Consider the following 8,275-nt stretch of genomic DNA (forward strand, 5'->3'; position numbering starts at 1 on the left):
GGGTTTCTCTCTTAGGGTCACGTCCTACGGCCAACCTACGGCTCTGATACCACCTGAAGCGTCCCCTCATCCGAGGTGACTTAAATGTGATATCCAAATCAGTCCCAGGAGGCTGATACACATTTATTACATCAGATGGTACATTACCGTACAAACCTCCGAGGAGGCGGGCACTCGATACAGACGATAACTAGTAATAAAATAGCTATGGTAATACACCAAAGCGTGACCCACGCGGGATCCAACTCGGGCTCAGAGTAACACGCTAGCAGAAGCATCTTGCGGAGGGCCAACACCACAGGCAGAGTTGGGCGCGGACACAACCCTTATTCGTCGTTTCCGATCACGTAGTCCGGGTCTTCCTCTGAGAAAACCACATATATATATAGGGTGAGTACAAAGGTACTCGACAAGTCCAACCACACCCGCGGAGGGGGGGTGATAACAGAGATCATGCAGGTTATATCGAGGGTGGGGTTAGGGTTTATTTGCGATAAAGCAAGATTTTACACATGCAAGGGTTTATTTAGTAAAAGCACTTTCTCAAAACATTTTTATAGTAATCGAATCTTATGTGGTGTTGATCCTGCACGAAGGATCCAAGTTTTAGTGTCATCGGACCCGGCGTCCGCAGTAGCTTACTGCGCAACTGCCGAATACTTTCAGAACAACCTATGTCACAAAACCAATCATCCCGAAACATCTATTGAAGTGACCATGCCGTAACGCGCCCAATACCGTGGACACGGCTATTCGAATAGATTTTTACACTCTGCAGAGGTTGTACACTTTACCCACAAGTAGGGTACCGCGCTACGAACACCTTAGTGTCGCGGCGGATCCTAACAAAGCCATTACCCACCTTAGCTGGATCTAGCTAGCCAACGCGGAAGCTACCACGGGATTAATGACTCATGAAGTCATAACCGGAATATCACTCACACAGATCGTATCCCTTCCCCATGGTCTCCCGTTACTTACCGCTCTCCAGTTTTGGCTAGTAGAACAACTAGTGGGGTTTATGCTAAGCCGTTGCCCACACAACGGTCGAGTGGTTGTACGATAAAAGGGTTAGGCAAGATGACACCCCAGTTCGTCCTTATACCGACTAGACGGACATCTCATGCTCAACCACAAAGGTACAAGCACGCAAGCGGCATTTCGCACCGAAAACGCCGTCCATCCCGCCAGGTTAAGCCTTTCTTTTGTTTCCCCAACATTCCGTTCTGATCTTCTAAAACACCCGTACCCTTATCCTTAGTAAAGCGATTGTAATCATGGCTTACAATATAACGAGAGGAAAAACTAGGTAGCAGGTTTCTCTGTCATGTAGTTTACGCCTAGCCCAGCAAATCCTAGGTCATCGGGGTAGGGTTATAGCAATCAAGGGGTGGCTATCCAACCAGGTCTTGCAATAAAACAATGCACTTTACAAAACAGGCCAATAGGTTGTATTTATAAATCTAGGATAAGAATGCATCAAAGGATGGGATTGGACTTGCCATTCACAAAGCCTTCCGGGAAGTCCTGATCGAGGTATTGTCCTTCTGGCTCACGGCACTGGTTCTCGGACTCTTGCTCGTAGCACTGCTCGTCGACGGGCTCTCCCCCGGTCACCTCGTGATCTACGGCGCACATAAACAACATTCAATAAAGAAAAGAGGTAAAGGTTTTATCTACAAGACCGAATCGGAAATAACTTAAGAAATAATGGTAGAAATAATATTTTCGGGGGATTTCTTGATGGCACGGCCGTCATTATGCTAGAAATGCCGTGGTAAAGTTTCAGGGCAAACGGGGGATTTTTGGCGCATAAAATAATAGGCCGAACGGGGTTTTAGGGAAGGAAATAGGGCCTGAGGACCTATTTGTGATTTCTGTCGGGGAGAGGAGGGCTTGATTGTAATTTCTAGAAATACTCAGGGTATTCTAAAAAGGGTCAGGGACCTATCCATAACTATTCTGTGTAGTGGGGGGTTCATTTTCTAAATAGAATGAGCAGGGGGGGTTTGTTTGTAAAGAGAGGGTAAGAGGGGGTGGGCTCTTGAGGGAATAGGCAAAAGGGGCAGGGGGTTCAGGGCAAAAGTGCCCTTCTTCCTCCTCCCGTTACCAGAGACAGGGGAGGGGATGGGGGCCGGCGGCGCCTCAAATCGCGGCGGCCCTAGGGCATGGCGGCGGCCGGGGGTAGGGGCTACACGGAGAGGGGAGTGAGGGGGATCCATTCCACCCCTCACCTTGGGTCGGGGCGGCGTGAGGCGGGCTGCCCACGGGGGCCAGGGGGTGGCGGGCGGAGGTCCTGGCGGCGGCGGGGAAGCAAGGCCGGGGAGGGGCTGGGGGTTGCAGGGGGAGCTCGTGGCGGTGGAGAGGCGCGTCGCGGGGGTATTTGTAGGCCGGCGAGGGGCTGGAGGGAGGGAGGCGCGGTGGAGGCCGGTGGCGGCAGTAATGGAGGTGGGGCGGCGGTGGTACGGGGGAGCAAGGCCGGGGAGGGGCTGGTCGTCGCTGCGCAGGGCAGGGGTTGGCGCGTAGCGGGGAGGGACGGCCTGGGGGCGTGCGGCGCAGGAGCAGGCGGCCCGTGGCACGACGACGCGCGGCAGCCGGCTCTGCTTGGTGCCGTGGCCGGCAGGGGCAACACGAGCGCCGAGACGGCACGGCGGGGTACGGCGCGCGCAGAGGAGGGGCCTGGTTAGGCCGGCACTGTGGCGTCGTCAATGGGGAGAGGGCGGTGGTGGTGGTGGTGACCGGCGCCGAGCTCTGCTCGGTGCTGTGCTGCGTGCAGGGGAGCGAAGGAAGCAGGAAGCAGGAACAGAGAAAGGAGAAAAGAGAAAGGAAAAGGAAAAGGGGTAGGGGAAAAGAAAAGGAGGGAGGGGGGAGGTCCTGCGTCGGCGGGATTCGCGGCGAGGTCGCGTGCGTGCGACGCGACGCGTGAGGGGAAAGAGCCGTGTCGGCGGAATTCGCGGCGACGGTCGCGAGTGCGGAGTTGAGCATGCGGCACGTCGCGGGGGTCGAGGAAAGAAAAAGGATGGTGGTCAATCAGGCGGCGAAAAGTCGGGAGATGTGTCGGGCGATTAGGGGTTCGGACGGTAAGGGTTTAGGATCGACCCGAGTTTGTCGAGAGAATATTTTCTAGCGAGCGATTCGTGCTGTAATTTAGATTAGGTAGAAACGCGGGCGTTACATTCGGGTCTTCAGCAACTTCAGTTAGATTAACATAAGCTTCACGCTGCTCACTCTTGGACTCCGTCACCAGCTCGTAGGTTCCATCGGCGAGTCATCGATTCTATATGAATGCATATGTATCAGTTGTTTTAATGGTGCAAGATAAATAACCTATTTCTCTATAAAGTTGTAATTCAACAAAACTCAAGTTAAGTTGTAAAGCACTTCATTTTCTTTTCCTTCAGCAGTCATTTATCGAGTAGTATCTAGTTTAACTAACTTCATTAAGTAAGTGAGTGGTTTTGTCATTTCATAAACGGTCATTTTTCAAAAGTAAGCATGGATTAAACAAAATAAGTCGTAGAAATAGTTTCTGGTGTTGAGATTTTTATATAGAGCATGTTACTTAAGTAAAAACTCACTATAAAATTTTCAGCCATTTTTATTCAGCAGATTAATCATGAAAAATACATTAAACAGCTACCGCTAGGATCAAGATCTATGTATACAGAACACCCCATGCAAAAACTGTTGCTCAACCATTTAGTGAGTACTCCTAAACTTATGGTGAGTCTGCTTTAAATTTTTCAGGTTTTAATGTGCAAGATACAGGGTATAGAAGATAAGTCAAGATAAATCTACATTAATCAAGATTTTTTTCTACAGATAGTTCCTCAAAGTTCCTATGTCTCAAACTTTGCCAACATGATAATCTACTCAAAGGTAGTCTTTGGTTAAAATTTCTTATTTTCCTAAGCACCAGAACTAATGTAGTTTTTCTTAACTAAAACATATGAGCAAGTTAGACAGAAGTAAAAAGATCCAAACTTTCTCCATAAACTTTATACATCAAGGTTACTCTACTGTAAAGGTTTCAACCATAAAATATCAGTAGAACCGCATGAACAAATAACTCTAGCAAAATAGCACATCAAACAACATCCAACAAAAACTACTCATAGAGACATATTCTAGCCTTGAGATTTTTACACAATTCTCAACAGGTAGAGGCTATCTTAAAGTCCAAAATTCATCCACAGTACTGTCCTAGATCAAGAGATACATTTATTGGCTATTTAAAACAAGATTAATTTTAGATCAAGTTATAGTTGTAACTGGTCATCCTTCTACGCAAAAGTTATCGAATTCATCAAGAGGGTCACAACAAATTTTAGTTTGCATTTTTCTGATTTTTCTATGATGTTAGATTGATTTTACAAGTGATAGCCTCTTAAAAAAAAAGTACTCGAGTTCTTCCAGATAGGTCCCTAGAAAGGACCCTAAAAAGAACTTGGCGATTGCAATGTAGTCCCTGGAAGGGCTGGGTATTTCTAGGCCGAAATCCGGCAGGAAAACCAGTCAACGGCGAGGGGAAAGGGGTGGGGGAGCATGAGGAGGTCGAGGGAAAACTGTTTGCGTGCTCGGTTGGGGCTGGAGTGGCTGGAGTTGGGCTGCCGGCGGTGAGCAGGAGCTCCGGCGAGATGCGGGCAGTGGGCGGTGGTGGTCCGGCGAGGGAGGGCGGCGTGGGAAAGTCTAGGACTACTAGCAGGTTGAGGGTGACCCATTTAGAGCCTCAGTTTGGGCGGAGGAGGAGCGAAAAGTGGGGCTCGATGGTGAGGTCGAGTGGTGGCGCTAATGGCGTGGTGGTGGTGGTACTCGGACGCGTGTGAGTTGGGGCTCGGTGCAGCCCTTTTATAGGCACGCAGGAGGAGGAGGGGCTGGGCGCGGCCAAGCTGAGGGAGGCGCGTTCGGGACAAGGGCAGGGCATCGCCGGCGCGTCATTGCTTGGCTATCAGGTATCGATGGCCGCGTGGCGCACGCGCGTTGGGCATGGGTGGATTTGGGGCAAGGGAGGGGTGATTTGGCCTTGGGCTGGTCGGGGCCTATCAGGGCGCTATCCTTTGGCGGCTTGCGGCCAGGAGGCATCACCAGCTAGGTGGCCGTGGCCGCTGCCCCTCCATGGGACAGAACAGGGGAGGGGAGAGTGTCGGTGTTTCACCGCCACGCCCACCGAGGGATATCCCCGAGTGGTGAGTTTGTAGGTAGGGTGTCACCGAGATCAGGAACTCGAAGGTGCAAGGAACACAAGGTTTAGACAGGTTCGGACCGCTGAAGCGTAATACCCTACGTCCTGTGTGGTTTGTATTTCCGTAGGTGGTGATCGGGTGATCTTCTAGGTGATTTCCCATTTGGAGGGGGTCCCTGTCCGCCCTTATATAGTCTGGGGGGACAGGATTACATGGAAGTTTTAGTCGGGTACAAGCCCAGGAGTCCTATTCGAGTACTTCTCAGGTAGTTTTCTATTGTGTCTTACTAGTTTACTACTGTATGAGTAGACCTACTACACTACGATTAGTTATAGCAGCTGTAGAGCGTGGGCCATGTCCCATCCCTTATCCTAGGAAAAGTACGCCACGTGCACAGTCCCGTGTGCCTGGGTCTGACAAGCCCCCGAGCTCTTCGTAGTAGAGTACTGCAGGCTTCCGAGTACTTTTGAAGGCTCCATCTTGAAGGTGTCTTCCGAGTACTTCTTTGGCTGCATCGAGACTGTGAGGTGCTCATGCCCGAGTCGTTGTCAAGTCTTCTTTTATATGGTGTACGATTGAACATGCACTCCATATGGAGTAGTCCCCGAGCTTTAGGTTGATTCATAGAATCAGGCTAAGGGTCAATTTAATCTTGAGTCTTCTGTCCTTATCTTCCAAGAGCTTTGAAAAATAAGTCACTGATGACACGTGTCCCGCAGTCCCCGAGCCTTGAATCCAAATCTCCAAGGTTTGGAATAAAGGATCCTAAAGAAACGTGGCATGCAATATATGACAGTAATAATTTGATGGTGAAGTGGGCAAATCGGTTCAGTAAATTGAAAAACCTCTTTTTTTGAGAAGAATTCCCTAAAAAAATGGTTAAGCAAATAACTTCTCCAAAAAAGTCCTAAATTACCACTCCCAAGCTTGGGAACTAGATGAGTCGCATAGTATATGCCTAGTAGTCGGTGGCACCAGCTCTCGAGCCTAGGTATTGGCCAATTGCCTCTGGATCTTGAATTGTCAATGAAGCCAACTAGTCGGAGACGATTCCAGCTAATCTTGTAGATGAGACAAGTAGTCAATGTAACTGCCAGCGTGTCGCCAAGCACAGTCGATTCCGACTAGCTTGTAGGCGAAACGGGTAGTCGAAGTAGTCGCCAGCATGTCGCCGTACATTCTTCACAAAGTCCAGTAGTCGCCGATGGTGGTTAATGAACCTAACTAGTCGGAGTCGAATCCGACGAGTAGTCGTTGTAGTCAGCGACGTGTCGTTGAGCGTTCTCATGAAATTGGAGTAGTCATTGGCGATTGTTGATGAAGCCAACTAATCCAACTCGCTTAGCAGCATGGTTCAGATCAGGTCCCCTGCAAGGTAAACATAAAAGTAGTTTGTAACTGATATACATCAAACCGTGTTAGGAGCAATGCCCTTGCAGTAAACTCCGTGTATAACTAGTTGAAAACTAGCAAACGGAGAAATACTAAAAGTACGGGAGCGAGACCCCTTTAATAACATAAAGTACTAGTCGGGGACTAATAGTCTAAACGTTACTGGAAGTATGGGAGTGAGGCCCCTTCAATAAACTTGCACGGATACCAGTCGTGAACCAGTAAACGGAGTTATACTGGAAGTATGGGAGCGAGGCCCCTTGAGTAAACTTGCACGAATACTAGTTGTGAACAAGTAAATGGAGTTATACAGGAAATATGGGAGCGAGGCCCCTTGAGTAAACTTGCACGTAATACTTGTTTAGAAACTAGTATAACAGAGTTACACTGGAAGTATGAGAGCGAGGCCCCTTCAGCAAACTTGTGTGTAATACCAGTCGTAAACAAATAGAACGGAGTTGTACTAGAATTTGGGAGCGATGCCCCTTCAGTAACATAGCATACTAGTCGGAAACTAATAGTCTGTTACTGGAAATATGAGAGCGAGGCCGCTTTAGTAAACTTGCACGTAATACTAGTCGTGAACCAGTAAACGGAGTTATACTAGGAGTATGGGAGTGAGGCCCCTTCAGCAAACTTGCATGTAATACCGGTCGTAAACCAGTAGAACGGAGTTATACTGGGAGTATGGGAGCGATGCCCCTTCAGTAACATAGAATACTAGTCAGAAAATGGAATTATGGGAGTGAGGCCCCTTCAGTAACATAGCATACTAGTCGGAAACTAGTAGTCTGTTACTGGAAGTATGGGAGCGAGGCCCCTTCAGTAATCTTGCATATAATACTAGTCGTGATCTAGTAAACGGAGTTATACTGGGAGTATGGGAGCGAGGCCCCTTCAGCAAACTTGCGCGTAACACCGGTCGTAGACCAGTAGAATGGAGTTGTACTAGAATTATGAGAGTGAGGCCCCTTCAGTAACATAGCATACTAGTCGGAAACTAGTAGTCTGTTAGTGGAAATATGGGAGCGAGGCCCCTTTAGTAAACTTGCACGGATACCAGTCGTGAACTAGTAAACGGAGTTATACTGGAAATATGGGAGCGAGGCCCCTTCAGTAACATAGCATACTAGTCGGAAACTAGTAGTATGCTACTGGAAGTATGGGAGCAAGGCCCCTTCAGTAAACTTGCATGTAATACTGGTCGTAAACCAGTATAACAAAGTTGTACTGGAGTATGTGAAGGTGACTGGAAGTCAATTAACAAGGGAGAAATAAATCTTGCCGGTAGCTTCAGTTGTATCCTTGGGCGGACCATGAGAATTCACATGTTGACTTGCGAAAACATCACGGTTGGTCCGAAGGGATTGATGATGAGGTCCTTCAAGTGGGGTGATGAGTTCCTTAGGCGAGCCAAGACAAATCGTATGGTGCCATGCAAAGATGTCTCGGTTGGCCCAAAGGAGGTGACGACGAGGTCGTGCACTTGATCTTGCTCAGTTCCTTGGGTAGGCCAAGACAGGCCATATGTTGCCCTACGAAGATGTCTCGGTTGGCTCAAAGGAAGTGACAACGCAATCCAGCACATGCGTTGTTACGAAAGTAGTCATTGTGCAAAGATGACTCGGCTAGCCTAAAGGAACTCCTTGGGCGGGCTAAAACAAGTCGTATGTTGCCATGCGGAGATGTCTCGGTTAGCC

Source organism: Panicum hallii, chromosome 1, assembly GCF_002211085.1.
Source record: "Panicum hallii strain FIL2 chromosome 1, PHallii_v3.1, whole genome shotgun sequence".
Classification (NCBI taxonomy): domain Eukaryota; kingdom Viridiplantae; phylum Streptophyta; class Magnoliopsida; order Poales; family Poaceae; genus Panicum; species Panicum hallii.